Here is a 15,252-nt window from a genome sequence, read left to right as displayed (position 1 = left end):
TGCATTGAAGTCCCAGATAAGTAGCTTTTCCCAGGAAAATAGGTTACATGAAAATGTTAAACAGGTTCTGGTCTTACTTCTCTGAATGGTTAGTGTTTGAGACAAAGTCTGCCCTTTGAAGGATTCTCTTTTTTTTTTTTTGAAGGATTCTTTTAAAGCATAAGTGTAGTACCTAAATGCACTATTTTTAGAATATCTTATACTGTGTATGTGTGTGTGTAAAGACAGAACTGGTCTCTTTGAGTCCAGATTGAGCTTCTTTCTGACAGAAAATCATATTTTCCTTTACCTACATTGAATCTTCATTTACCTAAAGTAACAGTTTGTTTCATAATAATTTTGGGAGATATGTGTATGAACTGGATCCTAGCATCGAAACCTTAGGAAAGCTAACATTATTAGTTTGATGATGGAGAAATAGTAACTTTCAATAGCATGTATCATCTCTAGAGAAATTCCATAAAGAGTTAGTGAGGCCCAAAGATATTTAAAACTTAGAACTCTTAAACTCGTTTGACAAGGTATTTCTTAAAATAAGGCAGACCTCTTATAGCCTACGTAAATTCTTGATGCTGTGTAGCACAGTTTATGTTGACCACTAAGACAAAGGGAGTCCCCATCTGTGGGTGCAGATCCAGAGACTGCTGCTGCATTCCCTTTTCGCCTCCTGTGCACATTGTCTTTCTTAACTTTTTCCAGCCTTCACAAGACTTCTTATGCCTTCTTTTCTGATGATACGTTTCAAATATGTAAAGTTAACAATTTTATATTCCTTAAGGTGAAAAATCCTTAAAATATAAAACTTCAGGAGAGATTCTGTGCATGCCATGGATTCAGAAGGAAGGAGAAGTCTGTTCTAGTAGTACCGCAGCTATTAGTGATCATATAGTACTGAATGTTTTACTTATTATTTTCTTTCCTACAGTGACTGAAGCAAGGCTGTGTGACATTCCATGTTGGAGGAAAAAAGTTAAAAAACAAAATTGAATGCTCTAAGCTGGAACATAGGATCTATAGCCTTGTATGTGGCCCAACACCTTGGCCTTGTGTTCAAAAATGAAGAAAATACCGCAATAGCAAAGCTGAACATCTTAACACTAGCTGTCTGCTGCTAGATCTCCTTGCTCAGCATATAACTATAAATACATGTAAAATTACATGTATATGGCTATATTTTTATTTGCTTGCTCCTAAAAGAGAAAAAAACATCAACTTTGAATCACAACTAGGAATTGATGCTTTAATTTTTGGAAACTTTTTCAGAATTTTTAATTTACTGTGGTCCGGCCTGAGACCCTCGGTCCTATCAGGTTCCATGCGCAGAAGAAAAGCACACAAGTTGGACGCACGTGGGCACGCGCTTTCTGTGCGCAGGAGGCCTGGATGGGGTTCTTTTTTAGGCCCACAGTCAAGTCTGTGTCTGGAATTTTTTTTACTTTTTTGCTTTGTATAATCATAGAATTCGTTGCTGCTGATTTCTATAATAATTCATGTTGTTATGTACAGTGTCTCTTAATAACTGAGGGCTGTCAATAACGTGTGATTTCGCCTTTTCTATAGTCTTACTCCCATGAAGAACCTTGGTTCTGATGGAGAAAGAGTGAAAAGCTTTATTTTTTTCTCCAGATACCTTTATATTTCTATTGTATTTTTAGTTGTGTACTGTGTGCTACAGATTTTTTTCAGTTTGTTACAAACACAATTTGGTAATTCCTGAATTGGTTCTGCCTGCCTCCAAACAGAAACACCTGTACAACCTTACTAGGTATAAACTACTTTCTGGTAAAACGGTCAGAATAAAATGAGCTCATGTTTTCCTGACACATGTGAGAGGACATACGGTATTACTTGTTCCAGCAAATCTCGCTGTTTGACATTTGATTCAATATTTCTAGCATTCAGTAACGTATGTTTGTTTGTTCTTCTAATTTGGGTCAGTTTAAAAGCTGTGTTACAAGATAGGCATAGAAAATGTGGGTATCACTCCTGTTTGCCTCTTGATCAGAAACTTTAGCAGGGCAGAAAAGAAGTCCATGTGATTCAAACTGAAATTCTATCTTTAGTTGCTGTAAGAAGTTAAATGTAAAATACCTTTTTTAGTTTTAGGCCTCTTTGAAAACCTTGACACGTGGAGTTGAGGCAGGGAATGGAACTCATTGAAGTAGAAATGACTGCCCACTTCAGAATCTTCATTTTGTTTATACACAAGTGTGCTTACATAAATCAGAGGCATTTTATAGATGCTTTGCTGACTTTTTCATCTCTATAGAAACACAGAAGCCAGACCCATTTTGTAAAGCAGAAAGTCATGTCATGTGGAACATGTCCTGTATATATTTCATACATGGTAGTGGAGTCTTAATGATAAATGCAAGGTGATAACTTAATGATGGGATTAGTCTGATCACTTAATATACACAATCCTGGAAGTTAATTACTTGCATCAGATATAGTGGTATTTATTATTCTGTACAGAGAGAAAAATACATATAAAGCATATGCTCACATTACATGCACACAGATTTCATGCTCCATAAATCTTTTCTATTTTTTAATTTACCTTTCTCTAAATGATGTGCATGGAATATGCCTTATTACAGAAAAATGCCGTTCATAATTTGACTACGTGGAGAAGTGCCTATATGGTGGTAATGCTAGTTAAGGCAAATAAAACAAATTATCTTATCAGTTTACTACATCACCTTTAACATTTTATATCATGATGTTTAAGAAAGAAAAATTTATACCTCAAATGTGTATTTTATTTTACAATCAGTTCTGCAATTGGGATGGGAGGGTTGGGGAGGGAAGGTTTATTCACCATAGCGACTGATGGGACTCTTCAGAAATATTCTATATGCCCACTATAAATGTTTCTCTGTTCACCATTTCTGGTAACTATCATGACTAAATTGGGTAGCTTTATTTTACAAAGGTATGGACAGTTTACAGAGCAGTATATAAATCTTCATTAGTTGCATTTGCACTAAATGTTAATGATACACTTCTGCAATTTATTCTGTAAATAAAATGATTACACTAAAAATATTTGTATTAAAAAAAGAAAAGAAAAATATACATTTTATCCTCAGATAATTGCACTGGAACTTCACTAGGGTTAGTCCTGCCCAACCAGATTTAGAAAATGAGTTAGGGAATACGAAAGAAGTTTAAAAGAAATCAAAATTTGGAGCGGTCCTAGCCCGTTAGTACTGCTGGACCCTCTCTAGAATTATTTCCATATGGCTAATTCCAACCTGCTAAATACACATGATGTTTTCTTATCTACAGTTATTTCCTACTTCTCTTCCCCAAGCCAAAAAAAAAAAAAAAATGATTTTACTCTTTTCTACTCAGTTGCTCTTTTGTACTGTGATAGAAACATGAAAAGGACTGGCGATGAGGGGTTTGTCCCTGGGTTCCCACTGTAAGTTCAGGAGAGCATGGTGTTTCACTTGGAATTCAGAAGTCCTGATTTTGAGGTAGAGGTTATATCATAGCAGCTCTTGATTTGGGTTTGCCACAGGGGGAGCCAGACCGGGGAGGGTGGTGACTGGGAGGGCTGTAAGAATACAAAGGAGGAATGAGGTTCCCATTTGTTCAGTTTCATCAACTAATTTGTACTCCTCTACAACATCACTGTCCATTGCTATTGAGAAAATTTTAGTTGGGCTGAGCTGGTTCTCTTGTGAAATTGTGCTGGTTATCTTTAAACTTATTGGTTGTTGTCCAGTTAAACACTTTTCACCAGTATTTCATCCAGAAGTTGTACAGACAGTATATTTGGATTATTGTCATTGTTCATCTACAACTCAAAACATAATCATTTTACGTACCTTGGGAGTGTGTAGAGTGTAACTATTCTAAATAGCTTTATGATCCTGATGATGTTTTTAAAAAATAATAAAGTTGGATCTTCCATGTTACAATCACAAAATTAAAACCAGTATTTAAAAGTGGAAAAGTATTAAAATATTATGGACAAATGTGCTTGCTTGGTTGTTTTTCTTAACCCCCAGGTACAGACCTACATAATTCTACATAATTCTCAGTTAGTTAAGAGCTTGAAATACTCCAGTTGAACGCTCTTCAGACTATAGGTTGTAACCCCAGTTGGGCATCAAGGAAACTACTGAGTTGTTACCTAAAAAAAATTTAACAGAATGGAATAGACCCAAATACATAGGCTGTAATAAAGGTAAATGTTTTTTTAATCTTTTCACATATATATGTGTATGTATGTATCTGTATGTACTACATATACAAACATATACATGTGTGTATATATATATGTTTGGTCGCTTAGTCGTGTCCGACTCTTTGCGAGCCCATGGACCGCAGCACGCCGGGCCTCCCTGTCCATCACCACTTCCCAGAGTTCACCCAAACTCAAGTCCATTGAGTCAGTGATGCCATCCAGCCATGTCATCCTCTGTCCTCCCCTTCTCCTCCACCTTCAATCTTTCCCAGCATCAGGGTCTTTCAAATGAGTCAGTTCTTCGCATCAGGTGGCCAAAGTATTGGAGTTTCAGCTTCAGTATCAGTCCTTGCAATGAACACCCAGGACTGATCTTTAGGTTGGACTGGTTGGATCTCCTTGCAGTCCAAGGGACTCTCAAGAGTCTTCTCCAACACCACAGTTCAAAAGCATCAATTCTTCGGCACTCAGCTTTCTTTATAGTCCAACTCTCACATCCGTACATGACTATTGGAAAAACCATAGTTTTGACTAGACAGACATTTGTTGGGAAAGTAATGTCTCTGCTTTTTAATATGCTGTCTAGGTTGGTCATAGCTTTTCTTCCAGGGAGCAAGCATCTTCTAATTTCACTGCAGTCACCATCTGCAGTGATTTTGGAGCCCAAGAAAAGAAAGTCTGTCACTGTTTCCATTGTTCCCCATCTACTTGCCATGAAGTGATGGGACCAGATGCCATGATCTTCGTTTTCTGAATGTTGAGTTTCAAGCCAACTTTTTCCAATCTCTTCTTTCACTTTCATCAAGAGGCTCTTTAACTCTGCTTTGCTTTCTGCCATAAGGGTGGTGTCATCTACGTGTCTGAGGTTATTGATATTTCATCCAGCAATCTTGATTCCACCTTGTGCTTTATCCAGCCTGGCATTTCACATGACATACTCTGCATATAAGTTAAATAAGCAGGGTGACAATATACAGCCTTAACATACTCCTTTCCCAATTTGGAACCAGTCTGTTGTTCCATGTCCACTTCTAACTGTTGCTGCTTGACCTCCATACAGATTTCTCAGGAGGCAGGTCGGGTGGTCTGGTATTCCCATCTCTTGAAGAATTTTCCACAGTTTTCATGATGCACACAGTCAAAGGCTTTGGCGGCGTCAATGAAGCAGAAGTAGATGTTATTCTGGAACTCCCTTTCTTTTTTGATGATCCAACAGATGTTGGCAACTTGATCTCTGGTTCCTCTGCCTTTTCTAAATTCAGCTTAAACATCTGGAAGATCACGATTCATGTATTGTTGAAGCCTGGTTTGGAGAATTTTAACCATTACTTTGCTATTGTGTGAGATGAGTGCAATTGTGCGATAGTTTGAGCGTTCTTTGGCATCGCCTTTCTTTGGGATTGGAATGAAAACACCTTTTCCAGTCCTGTGGCCACTGCTGAGTTTTCCAAATTTGCTGACATATTGAATGCAGCACTTTCACAGCATCATCTTTTAGGATTTGACACAACTCAACTGGAATTCCATCACCTCCACTAGCTTTGTTTGTAGTGATGCTTCCTAAGGCCTACTTGACTTTGCATTTCAGGATGTCTGGCTCTAGGTGAGTGATCACACCATCATGGTTATCTGGGTCATGAATATCTTTTTTGTATACTTCTGTGTATTCTTGCCTCCTCTTAATACCTTCTGCTTCTTTTAGGTCCATACCATTTCTGTCCTTTATTGAGCCCATCTTTGCATGAAATGTTCCCTTGGTATCTCTAATTTTCTTGAGACCTCTAGAGTTTCCCATTCTATTGTTTTACTCTATTTCTTTGCATTGATCACTGAGGAAGGCTTTCTATCTCTCCTTGCTATTCTTTGGAACTCTGCATTCAGATGGATACATCCTTCCTTTTCTCCTTTGCCTTTCTCTTTTCTTTTCTCAGCTATTTGTAAGGCCTCCTCAGACAGCCATTCTGCCTTTTTACATTTTTTTTCTTTGGGATGTTCTTGATCCCTGCCTCCTGTACAATGTCACGAACCTCTGTCCATAGTTCATCAGGCACTCTATCAAATCTAATCCCTTGAATCTTATTTGTCGCTTCCACTGTATAATCGTAAGGGATTTGATTTAGGTCATACCTGAATGGTCTAGCGGTTTTCCCTACTTCGATTTAAGTCTGAATTTGGCAATAAGAAGTTCATGATCTGAGCCACAGTCAGCTCCCAGTCTTGTTTTTGCTGACTGTATAGAGCTTCTCCATCTCTGGCTGCAAAGAATATAATCAGTCTGATTTTGGTGTTGACCATCTGGTGATGTCCATGTGTAGAGTCTTTTCTTGTGTCATTGGAAGAGGGTGTTGGCTATGACCAGTGCATTCTCTTGGCAAAACTCTATTAGCCTTTGCCCTGTTTCATTCTGTACTCCAAGGCCAAATTTGCCTGTTATTCCAAGTATTTCTTGACTTCCTACTTTTGTTTATGTGTAGTAGGTTACAATTCTAAATGAGATTTTTCAGTTACAGACCCTGGTTCAGAAGTTTGGTGTTTGTGATTTTTTTTTTTTTCCAGTTGCTGAAAAATGGAGCTATATGCAAGTGGTCATTTCTAAAATAAAAACAGTGCCATTCATACACACATAAAACTTAGCTCTATGTGCACTTAACCATAAATAAATCATTACTCATTTATTTAAATAATACAACCAGCTCCACTTGTTATACTCAAGAAATTTACACCCTCAAACCACCATGAGATGAGAATTGTGCATTTGCAATTCACCTGGTGATTGATTTCCTCCATACTGAAAGGCACTGAGCATATTTCTTTCCTGGTGTTCAAAGAGACATACCATCCAAACATTAGGACCACAGATACAGCCAACTACATAATCTGGGTTGCCAGAGAGAAAATCTGGCTGTTGTGTTGCTTTATTGACAAATAGTATTGTCTTTGTGGCACGTTTTCAAGAGCAATTCTAACTTTGTTCAGTTTTTGCCTTAGGCTTGACTTTGGAATATAACCTGGACATGTGGTATAGTCTAACTAGCCATTTCCAATTATTTTTATAGCATCGCCCAGATTTTCTTGTCATTGTTTTGATCTACACCACAGGACGCTCAGATTGTTAGCATTTGCATTGTCTTCCCATAAAAATTTTATGAACCTTCTATGTCTGTACACTTTGAATAGCCTTAAACTATCATACACTATTTTGTGTGGCCTGCTTGTTCTCCTCCGATGAATTCTATGAGTTTAGTGCTAGAGCAAATCTTCAAGATGTTTTAAACTACTTAAGATTCCCAACCAAGATTTTATTGCCCAGACTTTAGGATAGTTGAGATGCTAAATGAGGATGTCTAGAACAAAGACGTTTGAAATTACTCGATTCCCAACCAAGATTTTATCGCCCAGACTGTGTGAACATTGAGGTGCCAAATGATGTCTCCATCACGTGTGCCACACATCTTGCCCTCGTTTTATCCAACTTCTCCCCTTACAACCCACTGGGTGGCAGCACTTGTAAAGATAAGAGTGGGCCAGGGTTCCAGGCCCACTGAGTAACTCAAGTCTTCTCTCCACTAGACTCTACTTTTTAGTGTCTTAATATCTATAATACAGTGTTGGACAGAAGAGCCGACAGGCTTGAAGACTAGAACTTTAGAGTAAAGGTCTTAACACCACACTTCAGTGGTCGGCTTCACAAAGCTGCAATATCTGTGTTACAAAACCCCGCTAGATATATAAATTTTGTCTTAAAGTTTAAATTTGACCATCATTTAGCACCTCAACTTCCTTTCTGTCTCCTAGTTTGGAAGGATGAAACATCACCACAAACAAGCCCAAGGAGAATATTTTAATCTTGGATTTTTCAACCCAACGAAGAGATCCAACATAGCTGTCACTTTTGTGGACAGCCTCCTGCAAAATGACCACTGAGGTAGTGACTAAAACATGCTTTGGATCCACACTTAGTCAGTTGGCTGTGATTCTTTAATGTCTCTACTCCTTGTGATTGGGAGACCTAATTGGTACTTGGGCCCGGCAGCAGGGAATCCTTGCATGGTAGCTAAATCAAGATGTAGTCAACATCCAACCATTTCAGCAATGTGGATAGATAGCACTAATCATACAGCCCTGAAAACAAGTTGCGGAGTATTTATTGAGCACCTACTACATATGCAGTGTTCTAGGATTGGGAATATGTACAAACCACATGTAGCCTTCATTGTTTTTGTCATAACCAAGCTTTTTAGACATGTATCTACACTAAAAGGAAATAGGCTTTGCAATCAAGAGCATTTTAATAAAGTGCATTAATGGTAGACTTCCCCACACTTGAGGTGTGTGAAAGTCTTTGATTCTCGGTTTTCAGTTGTGTTGTCCTTGAAAGGTAAATAGGGCCTGGATTTTTGCTGTGTTTCAACAAGTTCAACTTCCATGCATGGCAGTAGCAGGAAATCAGTAAGTCAGCTGTTCTACTTTGCCAATTATTTGAATTTAAAACTATAATTTGTGGCTTGTGACTTTGTCTTTTCATTCCTAACATCCAGTAGATTTTTCTGTTCCTTCTAAGTGGATTTCTCCCCATGTTTCTGGATACCATGTTTTCAACATACTGAAAGGGAATGAAATTTAGGGGCCAGAAGACCAGAGGTTTTCTTGGTCTCTCGCCTGGAATGACTTGATCTTGCCAAGTCATTTCAATGTCTCTACATCTATTTTTCTCTTCTATAAAATAATATGAAATCACCTACACTGCAGAATTGTTTGGAGAAGAGTGAGATAATGTATGAAAAATGCTTTGAACTCTACAGCACTGTGCAAATGTAAGGAACAATTTGGTCAACCACAGATATGTGCCCACAAACTGTCTTTTGAGTGCTGAAGGTATGAGGCTGAGTAAGACACAGCATGACAAACAACACACATTTCGGGGCTTTGAGTCAAACAGTAAGTCACTCGGTTTATCGGGTCTTTAGCCTACAGGATCTGTCTGGTGAGGGAGAAAACTAGAGAGAGGCAGAGGCAGTTCATAGAAAACCTTGCTCTGTGAAGTAGTTTGATCTTTTTCCCAGCAGAAGGGGAGAGCCTTCTTGAGCATTATTGTTTTACATATCTAAGAAAAATCCGTGGGACTTGGTTCCTGATTTGGATATAGAATAAGCCAACCATGATTGATGTTTTTACTTGTATATGATTCTCATGCTAATGTCAGAAATAGTGACAATTATGTCAGTAATATGGAAGTGATGGTGCCTTGAGCTGCCCAGCAGTCTCTACCTTGTTTGTAAATGAATGGGGAAGCATTCAGAGCTGGAGAATCAGAGTAGTGGTGAGAGTCTCCTGCGTGATCTCTTTTCTGCTGATCAAGTTAATGCCTTGAATGTGCATGCTAAGTCACTTCAAGTCGTGTCCGACTCTGTGCGACCCCACGGACTGTAGCCACTGGGCTCCTCTGTCCATGGGATTCTCCAGGCAAGAATACTGGAGTGGGTTGCCATGCCCTCCTCCAGGGGATCTTCCCAGCCCAGGGTCGAACCCAGGTCTCCTGCGTCTCCTGCATTGCAGGTGGCTTCTTCACCACTAGTGCCACCTAGGAAACAGTGCCTTGAATATCTAAAGCTAAGTGTTTCAACAGTACCTGTATCTCTAGGACTGAGTCCACATTCCTGGACTTAACTCTGGTAGTAGGATTATGTAACTACTATGACATTGCTGTTGTATTATTCTAGCAGCTCTACTAATAAGCAAGACTAGCTTATCAGCCCAACTGACTCATATATATACATGAGGAGAGAGTAAATAAAAGCATTTTCTGGAATATATAGGCCTTGAAAAGTTAAAAAAAAGTGAAAGTGTTAGTCGCTCAACTGTGTCCAACTGTTTGTGACCCATGGGGTATAGCCATCCAGGTTCCTCTGTCCACAGAATTCTCCAGGCAGGAATACTGGAGTAGGTTGCCATTCCCTTCTCCAGGGGATCTTCCTGACCCAGGGACCGAATCAGGTCTTGTACATTGTAGGCAGATTCTTTACCATCTGATCCACCAGGGAAGCCCAGATAAGGCCTTAGAAGCCAGCAAATCCAAGGTTTTTCCAGTAGTCATGTATGGATGTGAGAGTTGGACTATAAAGAAGCTGAGTGCCGAAGAACTGATGCTTTCAAACTGGTGCTGGAGAAGACTCTTGAGAGTCCTTTGGACAACAAGGAGATCAAGCCGTTCAACCCTAAAGGAAATCAACCCTGAATATTCATTGGAAGGACTGATGCTGAAGCTGAAGCTCCAATACTTCGGCCACCTGATGCAAAGAGCCAACTCACTGGAAAAGATCCTGATGCAGTGAAACATTGAGGGCAGGAGAAGGGGACAACAGAGGATGAGATGGTTGGCATCACCATCTCAATGGACATGAGTCTGGGCAAACTCCAGGAGATGAAGGACAGGGAAGACTGGCATGCAGACGGGAAGTCTATGGGGTCGCAGAGTCGGCAGTGTTGACTTAGTGACTGAGTAACAAAGCTGAGGCAAACACGAAGCCAAGGAACCAAGGATTCACAGCTGGTTAGTGGCAGAGCCACAGGTGGAATTGCCAGCCCCCTCAACACTGCTGTCCTCTTCCTACTGAAGCTTGTATTTTCCCCTTTGGAATAAGTCCTAATTACAACAGTTTATTGTGTCAGTCATTGAACAATAATAGAGGACCTTAAAACTTAAGGTACTGTGCTAAGTTACAAGAAAAGACCATAGTCCCTGTCTTCAAGAGACCTTGGTCTGGGGGGCAATGTGGGCAAGATTTACCACTGAAATATGGAAAACAAAAAATCTCAACTTTTATTTGCACATATTTTTATCATTTTAGTTTTGTTTTCTCTAATGGAGTAGAGTGCTCAAGTTTGTTCAAGGTTTGGATTCTACTGGCCTGGGTAGGCACTGTCCTGAAAGCAACTTAAAGATGGACCTTTCCTCAGTAGCTTTCCACTTAAAATTGTAATTATCCAGGCTGTACCAGCAAACGAGCTTCAAGCTTTGGCTACTTACCAAGGGTTGTGCAGTATGGGTGAGTGCCGGGGTCCAGCCTTGGCAGGATCCAGGGGGTACCCTCAGGATGAACGGCGTCGGCAAGAGAGAGAGAAGACACGTGAGACCAGCCTTGATAGGGCCAAGTCTGTGTTTTACTTTTTGACAACCAGTTTTATACCCTTTCACAGAACGTTTTCAAGGTACAAGATGCTTACTCATGATTACACAGGATTAGCATTACATCATTTTGATTTTTAGGAAAAGCAGGATTTTTTTTCGCTTTCTAATTCTATAGTAATTCTCAGCACATGATCTTTTGGCCTTGGGGCTATTAACATTTCATGCAGGTCAGGTGATTGTAAACCTATTTTCCGTTTTTATGGTGACCTTAACTGAAAGGTAACAGGGTCATAGGGAAATAGTACAGAGTAGAATTATATTCTTGTTAATACAAAAATTAATCTTTCTGCAAAAGTTGTCAGTTGCGTCTGTCTAAGAAGTTTACCCCATACAGACTCTGCGGCTTCAGTGAGGCAGCTTCTGCCTAGCAATCCTGGCTGACAGTTAACAACCATCTCATTGTTACCACACTAGGGCTAAGTTCTTATTTCTCTAGATCTTTTAACTATATTAACAATGGTTTCTATAACACAACCTTAGCACATTAAAAGAAAAACAGAGCAAGCAAATCTCAACCCAATATCCACCTATAGAATAATTTTTCTTATGTTTTCTAATAGGATTGCTTTACCCCTTAAAAAGGCTCTATATTAGGGCTTTTATATAATCAGGTTCTTTATGCTATTTTATGATTAGGATATTATAAGCAATCATGCATATTAGTACCAAGCACATAAATGCATTTGGCTAACAAACTACCAGCAAAGGAGTTTGAATTAAAACACTTCTTTCACCCTGAATAATCTCATAAAATACCACCACCTGGGAAACTTATTGATTAAAGTTCTAAATTGATTCTTATTTGGGAAGAGATTGGGGAAGGCCTTCCTGCCTGTGTCAGAGAAATTAGGGAGTAGTCCATTGAGGCAGGCATCAGAAAGACACATATCATCTTTAAGGTGAGCGCCGGGGGCAGCTTTCCAAAATCCCTGAAAACCTGATCTGCCTTGCCTGTCAGGCTTTCTCCTCGTGACCTTGTCATGGGTGGGATCTCGTGAGCTGGCCTTTTCGAAACTCCTGAAAACCTGATTCACCTTGCCCGTCAGGTTTTCTCCCTTACGGCCTTGTTAGGGGTAGGGTCTTGTGTGTTGGCTCCCGGCAGGTGAGAGCATCCAGATTTGCTGAGGGAGCCATGGCCAGAGGTGAGCGGGCTGCTCATCCAGAGCTGACGACTTTCCTACTAAGAGCGATCAAGGTTTCAGAATGAGGTAGGTTGTTCACAGGTCATACCCTAGATCAGAAGAGCCTGAGGCTACAGCCCCTGTCCCCGTGGTGAAATGGGCGGGGAGGTGGGGCACCGGTGTTGATCTCCTTTGTGACCCCCCAGGCTAGGAGACAGCTGGGGAGAGTGGTCCTGCCATCGCGCATCATTTAGGGCTAACAGTCCTCCAGATTTGCTTTACAGTGTCCCATTTCTCACATACAATCCCAGCTGATTTTACAGTGGTGACTGAGACAGACTTGCTCCCTTCCCTGTCTGTCCCACCTCATCCACTAACCTGTTTTCCGTTTCAAGTGAAGTGAAGTGAAAGTCGCTCAGTCCTGTCCGACTCTTTGCGATCCCATGGACTATACAGTCCATGGAATTCTCCAGGCCAGAATACTGGCATGGGGAGCCTTTCCCTTCTCCAGGGTACCTTACCAACCCAGGGATTGAACCCAGGTCTCGCGCACTGCAGGCAGATTCTTTACCAACGTGAGCTATCAGGGAAGCCCAGTTTCGAGTGACAGGAAAGCAAGGGAGGCAACACAGCTGGTGCCTGTAGCGTCCTCGGACTCCCGTCCTGATGCCTTCCCGCCAAGTGTCTGCGACAACACACAGCTGCCTGTGTGCTTCATGTCCGCAGTTGGCACAGGGCCCTCCCACCCATCTGGCTTCAGAAGTAACCAGTTGAATGGTTGGTGGGATGATCAGCTCCTTGCATCTGAGTAATCTTACTCCAGAGCCACCATCCTGGGAAGTTCAAGTGCTAGGCAGTCAGAGCTAGAGTGCGGGCGGGGAAAAGAGGGAGTGGGGAGTGCTATCTGCGCAAACCTCTTGAGAGGTGGACCTTTCTTCCCCTTTGGCCCCCTACTGCGTTATTTGGCCCTTTGGGAGAGAGAGCAGAGACCAAGGGGAAGGAAGGTGAGGGGGATGGGGGGCTATAAGTGTCTTTTTCTGGGACAGTCATACCATCCTTTGAAAATGTGGAGAACTCGGGTGATTTGGGGGGGCGGGGAGGGGTCACAGGTGGGAGACACAAACCCAAATACCATACTAGTTTCTAGTTGGTTATATCTTCAAGATTAATTTTTTTTAACTCTGTCTTTAATATTAAGCAGCACTTGGCCTCTCCGTGGCAGTCTGCTGACTGTGCGCTTCCGGATAGACACAAGTTTCTCATGTAACATGTTCACAATCATACCGTGCCCCTCAGACTGAAATCCAGGACTATTAGAGCAGCAGCCGCACCAGTAGAAAGATCTGCCAGCGTCCTGGCCCCACGCCAGACCAGGGGTCGGTCAGGTTGAAGGCACCTACTGTGTAACCACCTGATCCCACCCCAACCCCAGCTGGAGGCGCCAGGCTTCCGCCGGCCTCAGAGAACAACAGTCTGAAAGGGCCGCACAGCCTGAGGGCCCACACCTGCCTCAGCAGCTTCCCAACTTGCTCAGGAGGAAAAGGACAAAAAGCATGTGTGTGTGTGATGAGGCAGGGCTCCACGTACATCATGAGAGGGGACTCTGCTGAAATAGAAACTAAGTCACTTGCTATCTTCTGGCTTACAGTATAGAAGTTTTCTATTATTTTTTTGCTAACTGGGCAAAGTTCTTTCTTAAATTCAACTCATGTCCGAATAGAGAGGACAGCTTGAGAAACTTGGTCTTAAGAATTCCTGTAAGTGAATTTACTGCTTTCACTTCAGTCTTCTGTACCCAGCGGATTTGTATTGAGGTTTTGCTGTTCTGTGGCCTCTCGCTTTAGCTCAGAACCGTTCAATGTTCTCTTTGGATTTAATTCGCCAGCCTCTGAGATGAGGAAAACCTGTGCTGCCCAGTACATCCTTCTGCTCATCCAATCAGCCAGGCAGTAAGGAGATGAAATTCCTTCCCTGTCTCCTGCCCAGCCTGCTCCTCTCTCGAGGGGGCCAACCGGACAAGTGATCACCTGTCACCTTGGGAGAAAAATCCAAAATGATTTTCAAATATCTGGGCTTGGTTCTTAGGGGTTCATACACACCTGTGTAACTATGGCAGTTAGGTCAGAGATCGTGAGTGAACAGGAGTCAGCGTCTGAGGAGGCCCACCTCAGCTGCGTTATGCTGACTCAGCAGGGCTGTGTGTGTGTGTGTGTGTGTGTGTGTGTGTGTGTGTGTGTGTGTGTGTAGCATGTATGTGTGAAGTCAGAGATCGTGAGTAAACGGGATCAGCGTCTGACAGAGATCGTGAGTGAACAGGAGTCAGTGTCTGAGGAGACCCGCCTCAGCAGGGCTGTGTGTGTGTGTGTGTAGCATGTATGTGTGAAGCCAGAGATCGTGAGTAAACGGGATCAGCATCTGACAGAGATCGTGAGTGAACAGGAGTCAGCGTCTGAGGAGGCCCGCCTCAGCTGCGTTACGCTGAGTGTGTCTGTGCGTGTGTGCGTGTGCGCAAGTGCATGTGTGTGTGTAGCATGTATGTGTGAAGTCAGAGATCGTGAGTAAACAGGATCAGTGTCTGAGGAGGCCCGCCTCAGCTGCATTACGCTGACTCAGCGGGGCAGCTTGTGTGCGCTCACGCGATGGCCGTTTGGTTTCGGCTGTCCAGTCTTCATGGCTTCTCCCTCTCAGCTAAGCATCACACCCCTCATACCCAAAAGTAGTCCAGCTGAGAGGATAAATCTGAA

The 15,252-nt window shown here is 41.8% G+C and overlaps 1 protein-coding gene across 2 annotated transcripts in view; it reads left to right on the top strand.

Moving 5' to 3' along the window:
• The window catches only part of CERT1 (ceramide transporter 1), a 123,600-nt gene extending 119,614 nt beyond the window's left edge, over positions 1-3,986 (top strand). For both annotated transcript variants that reach the window (XM_020880904.2, XM_020880905.2), the window contains one exon: positions 926-3,986. The gene's annotated coding sequence lies outside the window, so the exon portion shown is untranslated. The remainder of the gene's footprint in view (positions 1-925) is intronic.
• The last annotated feature ends 11,266 nt before the right edge of the window (positions 3,987-15,252 follow it).

Source organism: Odocoileus virginianus, chromosome 6 (genome assembly GCF_023699985.2).
Source record: "Odocoileus virginianus isolate 20LAN1187 ecotype Illinois chromosome 6, Ovbor_1.2, whole genome shotgun sequence".
In the NCBI taxonomy this organism is placed as follows: Eukaryota; Metazoa; Chordata; class Mammalia; order Artiodactyla; family Cervidae; genus Odocoileus; species Odocoileus virginianus.
This window is presented reverse-complemented; position numbering and strand designations above follow the sequence as displayed.